The sequence below is a fragment of the Scyliorhinus canicula genome, chromosome 1, assembly GCF_902713615.1.
Source record: "Scyliorhinus canicula chromosome 1, sScyCan1.1, whole genome shotgun sequence".
Classification (NCBI taxonomy): Eukaryota; Metazoa; Chordata; class Chondrichthyes; order Carcharhiniformes; family Scyliorhinidae; genus Scyliorhinus; species Scyliorhinus canicula.
The window spans coordinates 276,764,356-276,790,034 of NC_052146.1; positions in this window are offsets into that span (position 1 = coordinate 276,764,356).

The window sequence follows — 25,679 nt, forward strand, 5'->3', positions numbered from 1 at the left end:
TAAAACGCGCCCGTTTTTTACGACAATTTCGCGATTTTTCGCGGGTGCGGAGAATCGCACCCTTTGTGTCTGGTGCCTCCGGAAAAGTGAGATGGCGCATAATGGCAAAAGCTGCCGGCCCACACGCGGTCAGCAGAATGACCCATTGCTTTTCATCCGGAACTATATAGTTTGTTATTAAAAAGTACTTCTTCCGCATTACATATTGGGTCCCAGCCTTCCACTGCAGGGTCAAAAGATTCTAACGTCCCAAATAAAGGCAATTTTGCCTGTCAATGGCTTAGCCTCAATATGTGGTGGTTGCTAAGGCAGCACGGTTGCTAAGGCAGCACGGTGGCACAGTGGTTAGCACTGCTGCCTCACACGCTGAGGTCCCAGGTTCGATCACGGCTCTGGGTCACTGTCCGTGTGGGGTTTGCACATTCTCTCCATGTTTGCGTGCGTTTTGCCCCCACAACCCAAACACGTGCAGGGTAGGTGGATTGGCCAGGCTAAATTTCCCCTTAATTTGAAAATATGAATTGGGTACGCTAAATTTTTTATTTTAAAAAAAATATGTGGCAGCTGCTAATGAGCAGGTTCCTTCACGTCGTTCCGATTCCCTCGTCGCCACTGTAATAAATCCACGGAGGCAGAAGTCCCTACACCAGAATTACTTTTATTTACAAAACCAACAGCAGAAGAACCTGGTGCATTCAGCTTACTGTCTACACTGGGGAGTGCAGAGGATCTGACACTCCCTGTTATATACAGAGAAAGGGGTTCCCTGATTGGGCCACTAATCAGGGAACTCGTATTCTAATTGGCCAATCTCAAAGTCCTGGTCTACGTCATTACAGTAAGATTTGAAGAAGACCAAAACTGGAGGCCATAAATATATTGTGTTGGAGCTTCTGTGTTTTCAGAGTGGGGTCAGGCAATTTTTATTATTTCTGTGAGCAAGTCTTGGGGGAGAAAGGGGCTATAGCCCCAAATTACCACATACCAGGTCAGGCATTTGTGGGGGGGGGGGGGGGGGGGGGCGCTGTTTGATGGCAGGCCCTCCAGAAGTTCAAATTATGCAGCTAATCAGCACACTTTCCAAGGAAACAGGTATCCAGACATTTGCCTGTACCTCCAGGGGAATGCCTCATTTGTTTCCCCCCCAAGGGGCTGGTTTAGCACAGTGGGCTAAACAGCTGGCTCGTAATGTAGAACAAGGCCAGCGGTGTGGGTTCAATTCCCGTACCAGCCTCCCTGAACAGGGGCTGGAATGTGGCGACTAGGGGCTTTTCACAGTAACTTCATTGAAGCCTACTTGTGATAATAAGCGATTTTCATTTCATTTCATTTCAGTTGAGAACTGAGGTTCTGGTCTCCAATGACTGGCAACGTCGGGAGAGGGATTCAAGCCCTGCACTTTCTGACTCAGAAATAGGAATATCACAAAGACGAGGGACCGTCATGAGAGTTAATGCAACACAGGGGAGAGTCTGGACATGGTGACATTTGTTTGAATGCAATATGCACCCTGCAGCGTCTGATTGTGGTAGTAAAAGGAATGTGTGTTGGAGGAGCAACATAATGTCCTCCACGCACTCTCGCTGCTCCTTTCAATGATCCCTTGATATCATTTGATGCTTTTTTTCCTCAAGAGTCACACGGAGTGGAGATAAGCCATAGTCAGATCAGTCATGATCTTATTAGATGACAGAGGAGCCTCGACGGGCTGAATGGACTACTCCTGTTCCTATTTATAATCTAATCAGTCAAATTTGCAAGAGTTATGTTTACCCGTGCAGGATAGCACGGTGGCACAGTGTTTAGCACTGCTGCCACACAGCGCCACGGACCCGGGTTCGATTCCGGACTTGGGTGACTGTCTGTGTGGCGTTTGCACGTTCTCCCCGTGTCCACGTGGGTTTTCTCCGGTTGCTCCGGTTTCCTCCCACGGTCCAAAGATGTAAAGGTTATGTGGATTGGCCATGATCAATTGCTCCTCAGTGTCAAAAAGGTTAGGTGGGGTTACGGGGATAAGGGGGGGGGACCTAAGTAGGGTGTCTTTCAAAGGGTCAGTGCAGACTCGATGGGCCGAATGGCCTCCTTCTGCACGAGAGATTCTATGATTCGACAAGAGCATGCCACCATGTTATTTGAGATCCTGGCCAGGCATACTGCAGAATGCACCCAGCCTGATCAATGCATACAATACATAGCTTCAAAATTTGTGTGTCCTGTGAGATACTGTCCCAATATTTCTGATCAAAGATCTTTCAACCATTTCCCACTATTATTGTAGGAAAGCAAGTCACATGACTCCCATTTGTCTAACTTTATAACAATAACTCATTCTCAGGAGAAGGACATCGCTAGTGATAGCCTTTATTTGCCATCCATTATTGCCCAGAAGAATGTATCAATGAACCACATTCCTGAACTGCTGCAATGCTGCTAGGTCGTGAGTTCCAGGATTTCGACCCAGTGACAACGTACATTCAAGTCAGAAGGGTGTGCGACTCATTCAAAAATACTTCCAAACCTGTCACTCTTTGATATAGGGCGGCACGGTAGCATAGTGGTTAGCTCTGTTGCTTCACGGATGTGGTATATCTGGATTTCCAGAAAGCCTTTGACAAGGTGCCACACAAAAGGATGCTGCAAAAGATAAAGATGCATGGCATTAAGGGGGCATTAAGGGTAAAGTAGTAGCATGGATAGAGGATTGGTTAATTAATAAAAAGCAAAAAGTGGGTATTAATGGGTGTTTCTCTGGTTGGCAATCAGTTGCTAGTAGTGTCCCTCAGGGATCCGTGTTGGGCCCACAATTGTTCACAATTTACATAGATGATTTGGAGTTGGGGACCAAGGGCAATGTGTCCAAGTTTGCAGATGACACTAAGATGAGTGGTAAAACAAAAAGTGCAGAGGATACTGGAGTCTGCAGAGGGATTTGGATAGGTTAAGTGAATGGGTTAGGGTCTGGCAGATGGAATACAATGTTGACAAATGTGAGGTTATCCATTTTGGTAGGAATAACAGCAAAAGGGATTGTTATTTAAATGATAAAATATTAAAACATGCTGCTGTGCAGAGAGACCTGGGTGTGCTCATGCATGAGTCGCAAAAAGTTGGTTTACAGGTGCAACAGGTGATTAAGAAGGACAAATGAAATTTTGTCCTTCATTGTTAGAGGGATGGAGTTTAAGACTAGGGAGGTTATGCTGCAATTGTATAAGGTGTTAGTGAGGCCACACCTGGAGTATTGTGTTCAGTTTTGTTCTCCTTTTTGAGAAAGGATGTACTGGCGCTAGAGGGTGTGCAGAGGAGATTCACTAGGTTAATCCCAGAGCTGAAGGGGTTGGATTACGAGGAGAGGTTGAGTAAACTGGGACTGTACTCGTTGGAATTTAGAAGGATGAGGGGGGATCTTATAGAAACATATAAAATTATGAAGGGAATAGATAGGATAGAAGCGGGCAGGTTGTTTCCACTGGCGGGTGAAAGCAGAACTAGGGGGCATAGCCTCAAAATAAGGGGAAGTAGATTTAGGACTGAGTTTAGGAGGAACGTCTTCACCCAAAGGGTTGTGAATATGGAATTCCTTGCCCAGTGAAGCAGTTGCAGCGCCTTCGTTAAATGTTTTTAAGATAAAGATAGATAGTTTTTTGAAGAATAAATTGATTAAGGGTTATGGTTTTCGGTCCGGAAAGTGGAGCTGAGTCCACAAAAGATCAGCCATGATCTCATTGAATGGTGGAGCAGGCTCGAGGGGCCAGATGGCCTACTCCTGCTCCTAGTTCTTATGTTCTTATGTTCACAGCGCCAGGGACCTGGGTTTGATTCCCGGCAAGGGTCACTGCCTGTGCGGAGTCAGCACATTCTCCCTGTGTCTGCGTGGGTTTCCTCCAGGTGCTCCGGTTTCCTCCCACAAGTCCCGAACAACGTGCCTGTTAGGTGAATTGGATATTCTGAATTCTCCCTCAGTGTACCCAAACAGGCGCCGTAGTGTGGTGACTCGGGGCTTTTCACAGTAACCTCATTGCAGTGTTAATGTAAGCCTACTTGTGACACTAATAAGGTTATTATTATTATTATAGTGTTCCTTCGAGCTATTATCGAGTGGCAGGAATATATGAAATGGCTGAATGCTGTATTTCCCTATGAGCCTTTTGGGACAGATGTGCCCTTGTCTCATGGTAGCCAAGCCTTGAGACAGATCAGCTGCAGATTGCATCTTTCGTTATGGTGCTTGTCCACTTTAGTACAATGAAGGGCAGGCTGTTGGAACTGTAACATTTGTACAAAGCAGCCTCGGAGTATGCAGTTAGCTCCTTTTGCCTTGTCTGATGCGTTTACGTCATTAACCTTTCAGCACCACTGCTTCACCACATTGATGGCATTTTCTGCCCTCACTACTTCCTTTCTCTGTCCCAGAGAAATTATTTTGTTAACTTTGGCTGCTCAGCCACAATGAGGGCCTTCCTCTTCTGCTTTTCTTGGTCAAGCAGCACTTCCTCCAAGATCCTTGAGGAACTGTGCCCTACAACAGACATTTTGCAATCAGCTAAACTTCTGGGGATAAAATTGCTCGGGCTGACTAAACAAAACTTGGATGGGATTCAGGTGCGCCAAGTCTCCAAGCCAAAGTGGAGAAAAATGTGCACACGGTGGGAAGGACCCTGAGCAACCGAAACATTCCCTGGGCGTGAAAGGAAATGGAAGGGCTTTCTGGTTCCAAAAATATTCTCAGCTCCTTCCATAGGAAGAATCTAGCATACAGATCCTCTTGGGCATTAATTGGATGCACCTAGGGGTCCAGACCTGGGTCCTGAAGCACTCTAAATACCCATTTTCTTGTAAAGTGGGTCAATTAGCTACACAAGTTACACTTCTAGGAAGCCTGCCATCAGACCACCTAAACCCACCCCCACCAATGCCCATCCCATAGCCCTTGGAGCGACGTTCTCTCCCATCCGAGACTTTCTCACAGAAGGTATTCAAATCACCTGACCCCACTCTGATCACAGACACTTGAGGGCAGGAGCTGTGGTCAGCAGCCCTCACCCACCCTACATTTACACTGACAGAGCAGGCCCAACCTTTTGAAGTAGAAAGTCTTCTCATGGTGCCTGATCCTCTGGGCTAGAGCGGTCATTCCCACCTCCAAATGGACATTGTCCTCAGTCCCCACCACAATCTTTGCTCCTTCGACACTGGCTCCATCCATCTCCCAGGCAACTATCTGAGGTTGACTGGACAGTTCCCTAACTTGATGATGTAGTTGACTCCGAGATGAGCATCTTACCTTTTATCTGTATCAGCAGTGAGACAGCCTATTTCCACCTCTGTAACGTTGGGCAGGATTTTCCAGACCTACCCGGAATTTCCACCCAAAGTCAATGGACGTTGGCTGCCCCTTCAACCACCGTGACAGATCCCCCCCCCCCCACAGGCGGACCCGACAGTCCCCCCCCCCCCCCACAGGCGGACCCGACAGTCCCCCCCCCCCCCACAGGCGGACCCGACAGTCCCCCCCCCCCCCCCCCCCCCCCCCCCCCCCCCCCCCCCCCCCCCCCCCCCCCCCCCCAGGCGGACCCGACAGTCTCAGCTATTCGGCTGCATTCTCCATTCCTGAGACTGAGTGTTGACGTTGGGGCAGCATTCGTGGACTTTAACGACAGCAAAACTGCCGCCACACCTTGAACCATTTCAGCTGTCATGGGGCTCGCCCCAGCGCCATGTGGAACACAATCGATTCCAATGAGAAATGATGCCAGGTTCGCTGGGTCCGAGATTGACATTCAGGAGGTTGACAATCTGCAGCCGCATATACACACTTCACTCCCCACACACACCATCCCAGCCAATAAGATGGCAGCGAGGAGATGCAGCACCACGATTCACAGATGCCGAGTTGGAGACTCTCCCGGACGTCGCTGAGGAGAGGCAGGCCACCCTGTACCCCAGCCCAAGAAGGTGGTTGCCGTTAGCCGTGCCTGGGTGCAGGTAGCAGAGGCAGTCAGCGCTCCCAGTCACACCATCCGGATGGACCTGCAGTGCCGTACAAAACTACATGACCTCCTCAGGGCTGGCAGGGTCAGTATTGTGCATCTGGAACCAACCCCGTTCCACACACAGTGCCACAACCTGAGCCCCCCGGTGTGCTGACCAGCGTAGAGGACATGGACGGGAGCCATATTTTGCCTGTGACCTAAGACATCTCAGAGCTCGAGTCCAGGGATGACACTAATTTCCCGTCACAACAGTCTCCAACACCCTTCACCATCCCAGAGACACTCACCTCGGTTGGGAAATTTAGTGAAGAGGTTCCTGGGACACTCTCTGGCGCTCACCACACAGATGCTCCGGTACAGCAGGTGGCGGTAGGAACTCTCGAGGGAGGGGGCAGGCCGACCCCAGGAACTTGCTGCCACCAGTCGCGTTTCGGGCTTCTGGAAAGGACAGTCCCATCTATAGTGGAGATGCAGTCGCAGAGTCAGGGACTACATGAAGGGTTGTCGGTGAGCATCCAGTACCGGAAGGTGCAGTTGGAGGAGTCCAACCGCATGTAGGAGCAGGAGGTGATGTCAAACATGTTTGCTACCCAGGCCAACACCGTGTGGGTGGCGTCCATGGTGGCGGCATTGGGGGTGACGGTTTCGGCTATGGATCAGCATGTCCAAGGCCTGGGACACCCTGTGCAGGTGCTGGCTGAGGCCCAGGGCAGGGCTTCGCTCTCACAAGAAGCCATGTGCCAGAGCCATCTAGACATTGCTGCGGTTCTCCTGAGCGTGGCTCAGTGACAGCAGGCTATGGCTGAGAAGACAGTGGCATCGCCCAGGCACTGGCCAACATGGCACAGACACAGAGGGAGGTGGCCCAGGCCAAGAGGGAGGTGACACAGTCACTGGCTGATGTGGCACTGACCCAGAAGGTGGTGGCAGAGTCACAGCGTGATGTGGCGCAGTCACAGACAGAGATGGTCCACTCCCTGTGCTCCGTGGCCACGAGCATGCAGACCCTGGTCGAGACCAGAGTGGACCTCCAGGACTTGAAGCACTAGGTGGCGGGTGTGCCTCAGGGGATAGCCCCGCTCTTACCCCTGTCCAATGGATCTTGGGCACCCCGAAGGAGGAGGAGGTGATGGGGCTGTGGCAGTAACTTCTGTAGGGGAGGTGCCAGAACACCGCATCACCTCGGATTCCCCTCTCCTGTTCCTGGCACATCTGGTGAGCAGCGGGCAGAACATGGCGGCACCTCGCCATCTGGTGCACTCGAGCAGCAGCTGGGCCTATCCAGGCCCAGTCGCCCTAGAGACGGCCGTCAACGGGGACCCAGAGTGGGAATCACAGCAGGCCACTTCCACTCCTGATGTACCGTCTGGGGCTCCACCTAGAAGTAGCGTTGGGGCTCTTAAAGTCAGAAAGTTAATCACCAGTTAAGTTGGCATGGATCTAGTGATAGGGGCTAGAGCATGTATGTGTATATATTTGTTCACATTAGTCACCTGTTCACACTGTTACAGCCTGTCTCAGTGCTTTGTCAGATGACAGAGGGTGATCAAGAGCAGTCACCTATAAATATCATGCGATGTCCCTTGATGGGGAAAAGGTGTTTAGGAGTGAGGGAGATTAGTTGTATATTTGAGAGTTCTGTGGTTAGAGATATCGCATAGTTAGATTAGTTACTTTTTACTTCGGAATACGGTTGAATCTTATGTAAGTAGTGCTAATAAATCAGATTTATTAATTTACTTAGCTTATGGGCAGCACGGTGGCCTAGTGGTTAGCACAACCGCCTCACGGCGCTGAGGTCCCAGGTTCGATCCCGGCTCTGGGTCACTGTCTGTGTGGAGTTTGCACATTCTCCCCGTGTCTGCGTGGGTTTCACCCCCACAACCCAAAAATGTGCAGAGTAGGTGAATTGGCCACGCTAAATTGCCCCTTAATTGGAAAAAATAATTGGCTAATCTAAATTTATTTAAAAAAAAATTTACTTAGCTTGATGTTCTTTGTTCAACACTGCATTCAAATCATCCAAACCAACAAAACAAAGAACATCGCATGGTACCAGGTGTTGTTTCTAAGGTAGTATAGTAAGGTTTAGAGAGAAAAAGAAAAATCTCCATGAAAAAAGAACTTGCGAAAATCAAAAAGTAAATCTCAACCACACTCAGATTGCAATGACTCGTGGAAGCCAATCTCATGAAATAAAAGTGCCTAATCAAATCTAACTGGTAAAATTTCAACCAGATCTGTACCTCTCAGCCTTAGATCTCGAAGCAGCCAGTGATCAGCGAAAGATTGCGCTGTTCTTAACACTGACTGGACCGCAAGCTTTAGAAATATTTAACTCATTCCATTTTGAGAATGAAGTTGACGAAAAGAAATATAACACAGTTATAGAAAAGTTCGACAGACACTGTGAATTGCAGATTAATGAAACTTTCGAATGCTATATTTTCCGAAAAAGAGTCCAGTAACAAGTTGAAATACTTGACTGTTTCATAACAGATCTCAGGCTCAAAGCGCAGACCTGTAATTTTTCAATATTATTAGACTCTCAATAATAAAGATGAGTGGACAATTGCATTGAAGATTAATAGAATGGACATTTAATTCACATTGGATACCGGTGTCCATGCTAATTTGATTAATCAATTGGACGTTGCCAAATTGAAAAAAATTCATGACAGTAATTGTCAGTTAAGAGATCATAGTGGTAATGTCATTAATATGATGGGAACATGTTATCTCACAGTACAAGTTAAAGACACAGAGATGCTTTTAAAATTCAAGATAGTGCGATCGAAGCGTTTGTCACTACTAGGTGTGCAGGCATGCGAGCTTCTGAATTCACAGCACAGACAAAATCACAGTCCATGCACAAGATCAAATAGATGCCATAATTGAAAAATTTCCAAATATGTTTGATTGAATGGGTACGTTGCCATTCATGTACAAAATACAGCCGAAGGAGAATGCCAAGTCGGTTATGCCAAGGAGGGTATCTGGTCTCTTGAGAGACCGCCTGAAACAGGAACTTAACCATGTGCAGCAGCTGAGGATCATCACAAAGCTGATGGAACCCACTGACTGGGTTCGTTCAATGGTTTGCGTTTAAAAAAACCAAATGGAGATCTCAGAACCTGCATTGATCCGAAAGATCTCAATCAAAATATAAAAAGGGAACATTCTCCTATTCCAAAACATGAAGAGATCACAAGTGAAATGGCACATGCCAGAATATTTAGTGGATAGCACTGTTGCTTCACAGCTCCAGGGCCCGAGGTTCGATTCCCGGGTTGGTTCACTGTCTGTGTGGAGTCTGCACGTTCTCCCCGTGTCTGCGTGGGTTATCTCCGGGTGCTCCGGTTTCCTCCCACAAGTCCCGAAAGACGTGCTGTTAGGTGAATTAGATATTCTTAATTCTCCCTCTGTGTACCCGAACAGGCACCGGAGGGTGATGACTAGGGGATTTTCACAGTAACTTCATTGCAGTGTTAATGTAAGCCTACTTGTGACAATAAAGATTATTAAATTATTAAGATTGAGAAGTTCTACTCGAATCAAAAAGAAACTGGACAGACTCAATCTATGAACTATTAAAAAATTGTTAACACATAAAAATATTTAATTACATGTGTGGAGCATACATTTCTTACCATGTATATATGTTTGACCAGTCTCCAAACATCTTCAAAGGAAGGGGGATGTAACAATATGTATATTGTATGGGAGATAAAGAGTTAACAATTCAATGTACATACTTCTTACCACCAGAGGGTGATCAAGAGCAGTCACATAAAATATCATGCGATGCTCCTTGATGGGGAGAAGGTGTTTAGGCGTGAGAGATATTTGTTGTATATTTGAGAGTTCTGCAATTAGAGATATTGCATAGTTAGTTTAGTTACTTTCTAACCTAGGAATATGTTTGAATCTTATTTAAGTAGAGTTAATAAATCAGCGTTGTTAATTTACTTAGCTTGATGTCGTTTGTTCAACACTACGCATTCAAGTCACCAAAACCAACAAAACAGAGAACATCACAGGTGTGAGGGGTGGACTGGTGTGGGCTGGCCAGAGAGGGGGAACGGGGCGGGGGGGGGGGTGGTAGACATTGTGGGCGGGCTGGGATCCCCCCCCCCACCTCCCCTCCACCCCCCAGCCCCCCCCCCAGCCACCCAACTGTCCCCACCTCCACCACCCCAGGGATCTGATGGCACCGTGTGATGGAATGGCCAGCTCGCATGCAGGGATCACCCAGGTGGACAATGGAAAGTGCTATCATGGGCAGGAGTCAGACATTGTCAAATTATGCAGTGCATCAGAGCTCATCCCAGAGTGGGTTCTCATCAACCTCCATCCCATGGACCAGACCCACTGTTACTAACAACCCAGGGCCCACACCCCACTGTATTGCAGCAGGTATGTATCATGGAGGAGGTTGCAGGTGGGGACTGCCCAGGGAGGAGGAGGAGGAGGAGGAGGGGGGGGGGGTTGGGATGCAGTTTCCCTGCTCCTGGGCAGTCTTCCCCCCCGTCACAGTCGGTGAACCTGGAGGCAATTAGAACGTCCCGTGTGCGTTGGCTGTGGCGTACACGTCGTGCAGCCTCCCATGCCTGCCTGGACCCCATGTCCTGTCCACCCTTGCCATCCCCCGCATCCTCCTCCTTGGGCAAGGACTGGCGTTCCTCCAGCACGTCGCCGCCCTGCTGCACAATGTTGTGGAGGACACAGCAGGCAGCCACAATGCAGGCGACCCTCTCAACGCCACACTGGAGGGCCCTTCCAGAACAGTCCAGACACCTGAACCACACCTTCAGGATGCCAAAGCATACTCGATCATGCTCCTGGTTGCTGTTTGGGCACCATTGTAGCGCGTTTCTGCATCGGTCTGTGACTTTCAGATAGGCGTCATCAGCCACGACCACAGTGGATAACCCATGTCACCCAAGAGCCAATCCCCTAGTCGGGGGGGACATCTCGAAGAGGCCGGGAATCGGCGAGTGTTCCAGGATGAAGGCATCGTGCACACTGCCCGGGTATCGGGCGCAGACGTGTGTGATTCACAGTTGATGGTCTATATCAGCTGCACGTTCATCAAGTGGAGCCCATGTGGGTTGGTGTAGAGCGGCCTGTCAGCTGCAGGTGCTCGTAGGGGGACATGTAGCCCATTGATCACCCCCTGGACCTAGTGCATGTTTTCAATTCCATCATGTCACATAAGCTGTGCATCCTTGTGAATTGTTTTGGTTCATCATGATCAACTGCTCAAATATTGGGACAAGATGAATAATGAATGATTGGATATTTAATGGTTAGAGGCTGATGCGCTAAAGAACAAGTGGCAGGGTTCACCCAGCCTTGCACCGGGCCGGAGAATCCCCAAGAACGGGCCACGCTGCCCCACGCCGCCCCACGCCGCCCCACGCCGCCCCACGCCGCCCCGCGCCGCCCCACGCCGCCCCGCGCCGCCCCACGCCGCCCCACGCCGCCCCGCGCCGCCCCGCGCCGCCCCGCGCCGCCCCACGCTGCCCCGCGCCGCCCCACGCTGCCCCGCGCCGCCCCACGCTGCCCCGCGCCGCCCCGCGCCGCCCCGCGCCGGCACGCGATTCTCTACAGTGCGGAGAATCGGTGCCATTGGTGCCGGGGTGGTTGGCGCAGCGCCAGTCGCAGGCCGCTTTACACGGCTGGCCCGCTGATTCTCTGGCCCGGATGGGCCGAGCGGCCATAGGAAAAGAGCCGAGTCCTGCCGGCGCCATTCTAACCAGCACTGGGCCGGCAGGATCTCGGCGTGTAAGGGTCAGGTGGCAGCCTGCGGGGGAGGGGGTCCGACCCCAGGGGGATCTCTGATGTGGTTTGGCCCGCGATCAGGACCCACCGATTGGCGGACCGGCCTCTGTGGCTGGGGGCCTCCTTTCCTACACGTTGGCCCCTGTCGTCCTGCGCCATGTTGCGTCAGGGCCGGCACGTTGAAGGAGGCCACTGTGCATGCATGTGTTGGCGGCGGCGCCACTGTGCATCTCCTCCTTGGCGCTGGCGCAACTGCGCATGCACGGATCCCGGGACGCGCAGTTCATGCCGGGATCTGCAGCTGGAGCGGCGCGAACCACTCCAGCGCCGTGCTGGCCCCCTGTAGGAGTCAGAATTAGAGGTAGGAGCGGCCCGTTCACGCTGTCGTAAAACGCGACGGCGTTTACAACGGCGTGGACACTCTGCCGCAGGATTGGAGAATCCCGCCAAAGGAACTTTAATTCCTCTGGATAAATCACTGGCCTTTAGAGTGTATTCTGAATGTCATAATATAGGGCTGGATTTACCAGCTGATGGCTGGAATTTCCCATCGGCACGAGGGATGCTGTCCTTGGGATATCCCGTTGACAGTGGCGCGGCGGTAGATCCCGCTGGCAGATCGCCTCCACTGCCGAAAAAGAGGCAATGCCGTTAAATCCCGCCTATAACTAACTTTCCAGTGATCGATAAAAAGGTATTTATTTAAATATGAGGAGTATAGCAAAAAGTGTTGATGAGTCGGGTGCCCAGGTAGACACATGGCTGCATGAAAACTTGGCTTGAAGAGGGGCAGAAATAGCAGCCCAACGTCCCTGGGTATAGAGGTTTTCGGTAGATTTGAAAAAGGTGGGGTGCAGCATTACTCATGAAAGAATCGATTCTAGCGGTGAGGATGGATGATATACCAAACGAAGCATCAAATAAGGCAACATGGGGTTGAGCTCAGAAACAAAAGGGGGGAAGCCACACTACTAGAACTATATACAGAAGACCCCCAAATACTGAGAGGGGGATAGAAGAGCAAATATATTGGCAAATTTCTGAGTGAAAAAACAACAGGGTAGTAATAGTTGGAGACTTCAACTATCCTAATATCAATTGGCCTATGAACAGTGTAGTAGGCTCAGAAGGTACAAAATTCTTTAACTGCATTCAAGAGAACTTTTTTAACCGCGTAAAAAGGCCAATGAGAGGGAGCGTAATTCTAGATTTGGTCTCCAGAAATGAAGCTGAGCAAGTGGATGAAGTAGCAGTGGGTGACCATTTTGGAGATAGTGACCATAATACACTGGATAAAAGCAAATTACTGTGAATGCTGGAATCTGAAACCAAAGAGAAAATGCTGGAAAATCTGAGCAGGTCTGGCAGCATCGGTAGGGAGAGAAAAGAGCTAACGTTTCGAGTCTGGATGACCCTTTGTCAAAGTTAAAAGACAGAGAAAGTGGGAAATATTTATACTGTGGAGTGAGAATGAAAGATGAGTCTGATGTACCATCAATTGGACTCGAGACACGATGAAGATCCAAACTGTGGCTTTAATCAGCTAGTTGTTAGCCCGGTGGTCGACTACAGAGAAAGACCGACCGCCGGGAACTCTGGGTACTTATACCCCGCCTCAGAGGCGGGGTCTACTTGCCTCTCAACCAATTGGTGAGCAGTCACATGACTAGTCCCAGCCAATCGGACGAGAGGCACATGACCAGCCAGAGCCAATGGGAAACCAATGCTCTGCACCAATGGCAGTGCTCACATTCATACCATCACAGAGTCATAGCCACAGAAACCCAGGGAAACCGGGTGCCAATGGCCACAGAAACCAAGGGGAAAGAATGCAGTCCCCAGAGAGAACAAAAGTTGTGATAGGCCAAACAGCAGAGAAACTAACATCAGAGGGTAAACTGTGACAGGTGTCAATGTGGGGGGAGGGGACGGGGAAGCAAAAGGGAGAAAGGAAAGGAGGAATAAGAAAGGGGGGTGTAAATATATATTTAAAAAGACAAGAGAGAAAGAAATGGTAAAATTTAAAATGAAATGGGATGAAAACAAATGGGTCTGGCTGGGGTAGAGCTAATCATCTGAAGTTGTTGAATTGGACGTTGAGACCGGAAGGCTGTAGTGAGCTGAACCGGAAGATGAGATGTTGTTCCCCCAGTTGCATTGAGCTTCACTGGAACATTGTGCGAATTCAGGACCCGGACCTTCCCGTTGCTTGCCATTTTAACACAAGACCCTGCTCCCATGCCCACATAACTGTCCTTGACCTGCTGCAATGTTCCAGTGAAGCTCAATGCAAACTGAAGGAACAACATATCATCTTCCGGTGCCCCTGTCACCAAGGAGCCAACCCCTCACTCAGGGGGGCGTCTCGAACATGTCAGGAATCGCCAGATGTGCCAGGATGAAGGCATCTTGCACACTGCCCGGGTATCGGGCACAGAAGTACATGATGTGCATCTCATGGTCACACACCAGCTGCACATTCATTGAGTGGAACCCCTTCCGGTTTGTGAAGACCAGCCTGTCATGGGCTGATACTCATAGGGGGACACGCATCCTGTGGATCACCCCCTGGACCTGGGCCATTCCGGCGCCATTTGTTTTAAATTCATGCATGGGACGTGGGCGTCGCAGGCTGTGCCAGCATTTATTACCCATTCCTAGTTGCCCTTGAGGGGCAGTTAAGAGTCAACCAAATTTCTGCGGGTCTGGAGTCACATGTAGGCCAGACCAGGTAAGGATGTCAGATTTCCTTCCCTAAAGGACATTAGTGAACCAGATGAGTTTTTACGACAATCGGCAATGGTTTCATGGTCATCATTAGACTTTTAATTCCAGATATTCCCACCTGCCTTGGTGGGTTTGGAACCTGAGTCCCCAGGGCATTATCCTGGGTCTCTGGATTAATAGCCCAAAGGCAATACCACTACACCACCCCCTCCCCATGATAGCAGCGAATCCTGCTGCCTGGGCATCCTGGTGGGCTCAGTCCACATGAAATTTGATATATTGTGCCAACAAGGCATATAGGGGCTCCGTGACGGTGCGGATGTACCTGAGCACCGATGTCTGTGAGATTCCAGACAGGTCCCCACTTGCCGACTGGAAGAACCCGTGGCGTAAACATTCAGGGTGACTGTCACCTTGATGGCCACCAGTACGGGTGTCCTCCCCCATGCCCCCACAATGCCAGGTGTGCCATGATCTGTCAGATATGTTGCACAGTCCCCTGCTCAGCCAGAGTCTTTGACAGCACGCCTGGTGTGGCAGGTCCTCGAATGACAGGCCCTGCCGATACACACGAGACTTAATGTGATGCCTCCTTCCCACCTCTTCCTCAGTCTGTTGGGTGGTCGGCTCTCCATCCTCACCGGCCGCTTCCTGTTCCTCTGGGGCAGGCTCCACTGCTGCAGGTTCATCCCCGAGAATCTGCTGCTCGTACAGCCTCAGTGCATCCCCCAGAGCTGCGGCGACCAGGATGAAGGCCACCATTCGAGGTTCAATTCCAAAGTCCATTGTCTGCAGGGGGTGAAACGCAGACGTGTTAGGATGGTGCGTACCCCTGTGCCAACCAGGTCCCACGGGATACACGGTGGCCCCGGCCTGCACTCCAGTTCAAGGCCCCACGTGTCCCACTCCCCGCCCTCCTCCCCCATCCCACACCCACACCCAGCAGTACCCCCGGCACCCTGCCCTCCGCACCGCACCCCTGGTCCCGTTGGTGCCTGGCACCGCGGGGGCCTCTGGCCCCAGCATCCGACCCTGGTGGAAGGGGTACTGGTGGCTGGCCCTACCCATGCCAGAGGTACTCTCTGAGCACCCCCCTCCATCCAACGTCTCCTGCTCTCCTGTAGGGACTACTGTGGGCGTTGCCGTTGGGTGGGCTGTGTGATGCCCCTCCAGCGGGTGGCGCCGGTTGTTTGGCGGGGGGAGCATTGGTGGAGGGGGTGGGGTGGAGTGCAGATTGTTGGGGGACATATACAGCGGTGTCACTCTGCGCAACCGCTGGCCAAGGTGGCGGTCAGTGGAGTGTGCAGCAAGGTGGCTGTCGCAGGCCGCAGCAATGGTGCTCCATGCCTCAATACCCTGGTCCCGGGTAGGTCATTCCAACCCCACGGTCACGCTGCTGGTCGCACCCCCCTGATACTCCCCCCCCACAATCCTGGCAGGCAGCCCCCCCACAGCCAGCGCTGTCTGCGGCAGGACCAGCAGCCCAAGGTGGTAACTCTGGAAATGTGTCCTACCTCCTCCTCTCTCCCTCAGCAGTCATGGTGCCTGTTTCCCAATTTTTAAAACTACAACCCTCTGAAAGAGCACCCAACCTAGACACACTTCCCCTCCCTAACCCCGTAACCCTACCAAACTGGCACATCTTTGGACACTAAGGGAATTTAGCATGGCCAATCCACCTAACCGGCACATCTATGGACTGTGAGAGGAAACCGGAACACTTAGAGGAAACCCACGCAGACATGGGAAGAATGGGAAAACTCCGCACAGGCAATTCCAGCCTTGGGTGTCATCACAGTAGGATTCCTACTGCTGTGCGGCAGCAGTGCTAAGAACTGTGCAACTGTGCCATGTTGTTTGGACTTTGTGGAAGATTGGCTTAGCTACCAAGAGGGTGATGACAAATAGAATTGCTCAACCCCAGAGCAGCCCAGAACAGACTGAAATTGTGGTTGGTGGGTTGGGAGATGCATGTTTGTAATACTTAACTCAGTAAATAAATGCTTAGAAAAGTACATAAAGATTAAGAGAAAGTAAGACTTGCATTTATATTGGGCGGGATTCTCTCACCCCAGGCTGGGTCGGAAAATCGGCGGGGGGGGGGGGGGCGCGATTCACGCGATGCCGCCCCGACGCCACTCTGCCGATTCTCGCAGTCAGTATGGCACCAGTCGGGGACCGTTCTACGCGCCCCTCCCCCGGTGATTCTCTGTGCGGGATGGGCCGAGTGGCCGCCGAGATAGGCCAAGTCCCGCTGGCGCCATTCACATGTGGTCCTACCCAGCGGTACCTCAGCGTCCATCCTGCGGGGGGCAGCATGGTGGGGGGGAGGTGGGTCCTACTCCAGGGGGGCCTCCACCGTGGCCTGGCCCGCGATCGGGGCCTACCAATCGGCGGGCCGGCTTCTCCTGGTGGGGGCCTCTTCTACTCCGCGCCGGACCCTGTACCTCTATGCCATGTTGCGTCGGGGCCGGCACAGAGAAGGAAACTAGCGTGCATGTGCGAGTTAGCGCCGGTCGTAATGCGCATGCGTGCCGGCCGCAGCGCGCATGTGCAGACCGGTGCCTGTTTGACGCCAGTTTTGGCAGCTGGAGCTGCGTGAGTCGGGTGCAATATCGCTGATCCTGGGCGCCTGTTGACGCCGTCGTAAAACACGACGCCGTTTACGACGGCGTCAACACTTAGCCTCAGGATCAGAGAATCCAGATCATCGTGTTCTTCATGACTATCGGACATTTCAAAGTTTTTTACAACCAATGTAGAACTTTTTGGAATGTAGTTACTGTTATAATGAAGGAAATGCCAATTTACACTCCGCAAACTCTCACCAAAGGCAATGTGATAATGACCAGATCATTTGGTTTTTTTCTGTGTCATTTAGTTGAGGAATAAATATTGGCCAGGACACAAGCGGTAACTCACCTGCTCTAATTTGAAATAGTTGTTATGACACCCTTGGCCAATGCATGGTCAACTCCAGCCCAACTTGACCTGGAGCCGCAACACAATTGAATTAACCAATAATTCTTAGAAAATCGCCCAAAGTCTTTGGCCCTTAGTTGCCCAATAATTACAGTCACCAGGTTTGTAAATGTAAACACAATTACTGTTTATTTATGACAAGAACTATAATGGAATATGCAGCAAATACAACTGGTTGATCATTATCTAATAATGAACTCACTTTAACTTGCCTCCGACCCTCTACACCCAGACACACGCAAGACAGACAAAAAGGGAAGGAGGGGGTTGTCTACTATGTACGTACTATGTCCCTTCCCATGGCCGCAGAAAAATACTTTTCACTGTACTTCAGTTCATGTGACAATAAATCAAATCAAATCAATTCAATCAAATAATAAGCAAAAGGAAAAAGAGACTTTATTTCAGAAAGCTGGCTTTAAGCAGATCTTCCTTCGAAGTAAGCTTTCAGATCCAGGTCACTATTTGCTGCCTGTAACGATTTCACTGTAAATCCATTCAGGTCTCCACAGTTTCAGAAATGCAGCCACCAGAGCCTTTCTGGAGAGAGAGAGAGAGAGAGATAACAGTAAAGCATTAAAAATATATGAAAACTCTGAGAGTGAGGTTTGATTACCAGACCCAATTGTATTATTCAATTGTCCAATGTTTGACTCGGTGTGTTTGTTGACTGTTTTCTCTGCCGTTTGCGAAGCCTGGGGTAGGGCGACTGGGAAAACAAAACTTAACTGAAAGTAGTTGCTGGAAGCATGTGCTGCAGACATTTTAAGAGCACTGAAAATAAAACTCCTGTTTGGACAGATAAACTGGTGTCATCTCTGCATATCTCTGAGGTACAAAACACAACACCCATTCATGTTAAGTACATGAATAGAAGGCAATGTTGGGTCGCCAACCTTGGATGATCTGGCAAGCTTTGAGTCCTGGAGTCATTACCGCACAGACGGAGACCATTCCACTCACTGGGTTATTACATTTATTTTTATTCCTTGTTCTCAGGATGTGAATGGCTGCTGATTAATACTACTCGAGAGATAAGCATGGAGCTGCTGCCTCTGTGTGCCAGTAAATAAAAGTTCTAAACATCTTGTTTGACAGGCAAAAATACCCACACACAGCACACACAATTATCTAAAAGATGTGAGTCACATTACAGTTTCTGAGTTCAGTCTCAAGGCAATTAATCCACCCTTGGCTGTTCCTGGCTTCCTCTGACTAGTTACAGGGCCATTTCATTCTGCCTCTCGATAATCTTCACTTAGTTTACAGCACCATACAGAAGGCAACATTCCAGAAAGTGAATCACGTAGCAAGATCTGTCCTTACATGTACAGAAATGAAAAACACATTATCGTTAAGCAGATAGATGGATAGATGTATCTACAACTACTCAAGGCTACCCTGCATGACGATAGACTTATAACAGGGCCTTGGCAATAGGAGTTGTTTTAATTTCATTCTTCAGATATCATCTGTTCCAGCAGACTTTGCAAAAAATGTTCTTTTCACTAGAAAATAGAATTCTGAACATTAAATGGATTCACTTACGTTCTCGGGTTCTTTTAACAAGGCTCGGTAAGTCCAAAGCGATTAAAAGTAAACAGCATTTATTTCACGACAGTTATATACATGACTACCAGTCGAAGTACAGTTAAGCTAACCCTCCCCTAGCGGGGGAGCCCGTGCTCCTCAAGGAGCACGGGGAAGACAACATTCTTCACACCGTATGTCCCATGCTGGTTATTACAGTTCTCACCAGCTTTTAATTCTTCCCTGCTCCCCCTTCACCCCCTTTACCCACAGTCCTGAGGGGAAGACTCAGGCGCCCACATTATTGCGTTAACATTATATATCGATCTTTGCCCGTCCATTCTAGCAGCCTTCACTTAATTTACTTAATATTACACATCATGATGCAGACAAAGAAAATCAACTCATTGCCCAACAAAGTGTTAAAACTGAGTATTGCCGAGGTACGACACTATACTACGATTTCAACCCTTGGACTCAAACAAATCCCCCAGCACCTATTTTACTGTGATCCATGTTGTGGATAATTCTGACCTTCCCTGCTGCCAACTGTTCCAGTGCCCATATTCATTCAAGCCTCATTTTGGGAATTTCAAACTTCCCAACTTTAGTTTCAGTTCTAGCGATGGGCTTCGGTGTGTCTGACTATTCCTGGTTCATTTGCACATTTAAAAAGTAGGTTTGTTTACTAAACAATTGTCAGGGTCTTGACGAGAAGCTTAAATTAGTAGCGATACATTCCATGCTCTCACGACCCTGGACCACACTAACCATTTCAAGCAGTAGTTAGGCATGTCTGAGAGCCGTCATTCTGTGCACCTTTATTCTAAGTTCTGCATGATGGTGCACAATGCATCATCACATCTGCACACACAGCGGTATCTCAAGATCAACCCAATGAGAGATCAGACACATTCCTGACTCTCTAGGCTTTAGACATAAAGATTGGTGAGTCTGGTGGTATTTGATTAGAATCAACCCTTGTCTGGCTTGCAAAACATTGTATAAACAAGGACAGAGCCATCTCTGAGGGAAAAGCTATTAATGAACTAGTCATAGAATTTACAGTGCAGAAGGAGGCCATTCGGCTCATCGAGTCTGCACCAGCCCTTGGAAAGAGCACCCTACTTAAGCCCACGCCTCCACCCTATCCCCATAACCCAGTGACCCGACCTAAACTTTTGGATACTACGGGGCAATTTATCATGGTCAGTCCATCTACATCTGCACATCTTTGGACTGTGGGAGGAAATCTGAGCACCCGGAGGAAACCCACGCAGACACGGGGAGAAAGTGCAAACTCTATACAGCCAGTCACCCGAGGCTGGAGTTGAACCCGGGACCCTGGAGCTGTGAGGCAACAGTGCTAACCACTGTGCTACCATGCCGCCCGTCTTAACTACTTTCCTGGCTTTTGCTGTGCGTGGATTCTCAATTGACTCCCTTTGACAAGTGATGAATGCTTCTCACAGGTCCACTCAGGCATCCATTTTCCATGACCTCTTCATTTGTGTTACTTGAAAATTCACTCATAATCACATTGATTTTAGACACTAGTTGATGGTGGAATTCTCTTAGCATGCCCTATAATATGATCTTGTCATCTGATTTATATATTAGTCCGAGAGGAACCTTATCCTGCAATAAACTACAAATCAGCCCCTGTAAATTATTTCTTTCTCAGTCTGGCCCACAGCATTAATTCTGCAGTGGAACCTTGTGCAGCCTGCTCCGGGAGTTGCTGGTGTCTGTAAATCAAAAATGCCAATTAATTTTCCCTGGTATATTGGAGACCAATGCCTTCCAGTTGGTAAAGTGACGATATGCATTGGGAGAAATCAGAAATTCTGGTTAATGGAGCCTTCTGTTATGGTAGAGTGCCAAATATCACAAAGTTTACTGAACTCCGATTATTTAACACTCTTGGAGCTCAATACATGTCCACAGTTACTATTCAACTGAGTCTTTTGATTGTGTGTAGGTGGTCCTTTCCTAATGCTTTCTGCACATCCTATTGTAAGTTATTAGCGACCATTGTACTCTTGCAGTATGACTGTATGACTGAGTACACCCCTAATGGTGTTGCTTAGATGAGACGTGAGAGATGCAATGTGAGACCAGAGTTGAGAGTCAAAGATGGAGTTTCGCTCTGAAAAAAGAGAAGCGAGCTCCATGGAGAGCACAATGGAAATAAAACGTTTAAAAAGAAAGCCAAAGACACGGTTTATCTACCAGGCATCCTCCAGGATATCACCACAATGGTTCGAAACTGCACATGGTTCAGGAGAGTGAACGTCTGCACACAGTGCAGGAAGCAAACACGGTGAAAACTGCATCAGTTCCAAGTGTTGGAGAAATCTACTCATCCAGAAGCAGAAAAGCAACCACTCTGTCAAAAAAGAAGGCAAGGAAGAGATTTCAAGCCAAATCTGCAAAGAGGTTTGCCGATGAGTCTACGAAATGCCTCAAACCATTAGAAGCAACCATCAGAAGAAGCATCCAACAGTCCTAAAACATCTGAAGAACATACGGAACAAACACAACAAGGGGATGATACATCAATACACGAGGAACATCAAACTCAACCTCCAAACAATACAGAAAATTAAGAACCATTGCAATTTCAGCAGACTCTGAGAAGGTCTACAAGAAGGCGCAAGCAAGAAAGACTGAACTTATGACAGACTGCAAAAAGAATTCTGAACATGTAAATAATTATGCATATCATGATATAATGTACAGAATACTCAAATGTATGTAAATAATTTAACTTTCCGAAGGAAAGGGGATGTAATGATATGCATTAAGCAGTTATGCACAACCTCTGACCACTAGGTGGCAGTGTTAACCCACCACGTGACTCTGGCTCTGGGAGTTGGGAGTAGGTCATAGAGTCATAGGTGTTTACAGCATGGAAACAGGCCCTTTGGCCCAGCTTGTCCTTGCCACCTCAGTTTCTATCACTAAGCTAGTCCCACTTGCCCACATCTGGCCCGTATCACTCTATACCCACTCTGCCCATGTAACTGTCTAACAGTTTTTTAAAGGAAAAAAAAGTACCCACCTCTACCACTGCCTCTGGCAGCCCGTTCCAGATGCTCACCACCCTCTGCGTGAAACAATTTCCCCTCTGGTCTCTTTTGTATTTCTCCCCTCTCATCTTAAACTGATACCCTCTAGTTCTAGACTTCTCTACCTTTGGGAAAACATGTCGACTATGTACCCTATCTATGCTCCTCATTATTTTATAGACCTCTATAAGACCACTCCTATGCTCCAGGGAAAAAAGTCCCAGCCTATCCAGCCTCTCATACCATCAAGTCCTGGCAGCATCCTCGTAAATCTCTTCTGCTCTCTTTCTAGTTTAACAATATCCTTCCTATTCTAGGGAGACCAGAATTGAACACAGTATTCCATGTGTGATCTTATCAATGTCTTGTACAACTTCAACAAGATGTCCCAACACCTGTATTCAATATTCTGACCAATAAAACCTAGCATACTGAATTCCTTCTTCACCACCCTGTTCACCTGCGACTCCACCTTCAGGGAGCTATGAACCTGTACCCCTAGATCTCTTTGTTCTGTAACTCTCCCCAACTCCCTACCATTAACTGAGTAGGTCCTGCCCCAATTCGATCTACCAAAATGCATCACCTCACATTTATCCGAATTAAACTCCATCTGCCATTCATCGGCCCACTGACCATGCTAGGAGACAGACGTATATTGCAGTAGCTCTACAATAGTTAATCAATGTTGGTAGTTCATTCTTTTATTTATCTCTGTTATCTTTATCACGTAGTTGTTAAATAATAAATTATTTAAGTTAGATGTTCTGGAGTTTATCATTTACTTCAGCCAGACTACAGAACATGACGGGGGATTATGAACACTTTGGAGGAGTTTGGTCAGTTTTCAGGCTATGAAATAAACATGGGGAAGAGTGAGGTTTTCCTGATTCATGCAAGGGGACAGTAGGGGAGGCTGGGCGAGCTGCTGTTTAAAGTAGTGGAGACCAACTTTAGATACTTGGGCATTCAGATGGCGCGGGGATGGGAACATTTGCACAAACTAAACCTGGCGCTGTCAAATTGAATGAACTACTACTGGGCAGCGAATATAGCCATGGTTAGAAAGTGGGTAGTGGGGAGGGATCAGTGCGGAAGCGGATGGAGACAGCTTCTTGTAAGGGCACTAGCCTAGGGGCACTGTTGACGGTGCCGCTGCCGTTCTCGCTGGCTGGGGGGAGGGGGAAAGGGGGGGAGTTGTTGCGACATGGCACGGGGTGGGAGATGACATGGTCATGGGCGGAGAAAGGGGCCATCTGGGATGTGCTAGGCACAGGGTGGAATTAAAGGGGTGGGAGTTAAGTGGGGAAGGTGACAGGCAGTAGAGGGGATTGGAAGCGGAGGCCTCCGGTAAGGCTGGTAACATGGAGGGCGGGATTCTCCCCCCCCCCCCCCCCCCCCCCCCCCCCCGGGAGGAGGCATGAATCCTGCCCCGCTGCTCCGATGCTGGCTGCCGTATTCTCCGGTGCTGGTCTTCGGGCGGGGGTGGGGCTCACACCACGCCGGTTGGGGGATGTTGGCACAGGACCCTCCCGGCAATTCTCCGGGCCCCGATGGGCCGAGCAGCCGTCGGTTGCTGCCCAGTCACACCGGCGTGGATTGGACATGGTCCCTCACAGGCCGGTCTGCGCATTCGCTAACTCGTGCTGTCCCTTCGGCGGCGGCTGGCGCGGCATCAACCCCTTCGGCGTCGGCCTAGCCGCCAGAATTCCGCAACTTCTTGTCGGCTCGACACCGGAGTGGTTTGGCCCATTTTTTACGCCGACATCGGGCCATTGCGCCAGAATGGGAGAATCCCGCCCGGAATGTCTGGGGATTTGAATGGGCCGGTTAAATACTCGCGGGTGTTCGTGCACCTCAGGAGCTTGAAAGCGGGGGTGGTCTTTCTGCAGGAGACACACCTCCGTGTGAAGGACCAGGTTAGGTTAAGGAAGGGGTGGGTCGGGCAGGTTTTTCACTGGGGTTTGATTTGAAATCAAGGGGTGTGGCGATTCTAATGAGCAAAAAAATGGGATTCCTGAGTGCGAAGGAGTTGAGGGATCCAGGTGGGAGATATGTGATTGTGAGTGGGGTATTGGAAGGGGCAACGGTAGTGTTGGTAAATGTATATGCCTCAAATTGGGATGATGTGGGTTTTATCAGGGGGTTGCTGGCAGCAATCCCAGATTTGGCCTCGTACCAGTTGACCATGGGAGGAGATTTTAACTGTCCTGGAGCCGAGGGTGGATAGATCGAGCCCCAGGTCAATGGGTAGGGTACGAATGGCGAGGGAGCTGGGGGGGGTTTATGGAGAGGATGGGTATGGTGGATCCATGGCGCTTTCAGAACCCAGGGGGAAGGGAGTATTCCTTCTTTTCACACGTCGATAAGGTGTATTCAAGGATTGATTACTTTGTAGTGAGTCGGGAGATTTTGTTTAGGGTGGAGGGGGCAGAGTATGTGGGGATAGTTATCTCGGACCATGCACCCCACTGGCTGGATATTCGGTTCAGTACGGGACGAGAGCAGAGACCGGGGTGGAGGTTTGACTCGGGGTTGTTGGCGGATGGAGGTTTTTGTGATAAGGTGCGGTTGGCGATTAGGGATTATGTGGAGTTCAATCAGAATGGGGAGGTGTTGGCGGGCATTTTTTGGGAAGCATTGAAAGCAGTGGTCCGGGAGAAATTATTTTGTTTTAGGCTCATGCAGATAGGGAAAGGAGGAAGGAGCATGACCGTCTAGTGAGCAAGATAGTGGAGGTGGACAGGGAATATTCGAGGGTGCCTCTGTGGAGGGATTGGTGAGGAGGAAAAAGTTGCAGGGGCAATTTGTCAGGTTGACAACGGGGAGGGCGGTAGGGCAACTGTGTAGGGCAAGAGGGATGCAATACGAGAATGGGGAGAAGGCGAGCCGCATGCTGGCCCACCAGCTGTGGAGGCAGGCTGCGTCAACGGAAATACTGAAGATGCGGACTGGGGCTGGGGATGTGGGGCGAGATTCTCCGACCTCCCACCGGGCCGGAGAATCGCCGGGGGGGTGGGGGGTGGGGGGGGGGGGGGGAGGTGTGCATGTGTGTGTGGCGTGAATCCCGCCCCGCCACCCCGAAGTCGGCTGCCGGATTCTCCGCCGCCGGTTTTTCGGCGGGGATGGGAATCGCGTCGCGCCGGTCGGGGGCCGTTGGCAAAGGCGGTGATTCTGTGCTCCGCGATAGGACGAGTGGCCACCCGTTTTCGGACAGTCCCACCGGTGTAAATCAAACAAGGTCCATACTGGCGGGACCTGGCTCTGCGGGCGGCCTGCGGAGACCTGGGTGTTGGGGGGGGTGTGGGGGGATCTGGCCCTGGGGGGGAGCCCCATGGTGGCCTGGTCCGCAATCGGGGCCTCCCAATCTGCGGGCGGGCCTGTGCCGTGGGGGCACTCTACCCCTCCACGCCGGCCGCTGTAACGGTCCACCATGGCCGGTGCGGAAAAGAACCGCCCTGCGCGTGCGCTGGGATCACGCCAGAACACGCTGGCGCACCCGTGCATGCACCAACTCGCGCTGGCCGGCGGAGGCCCTTTGGCGCCGGATGGTGTGGCCCCAAACCCGCCGGCGCCGGACTAGCCCCGGTTC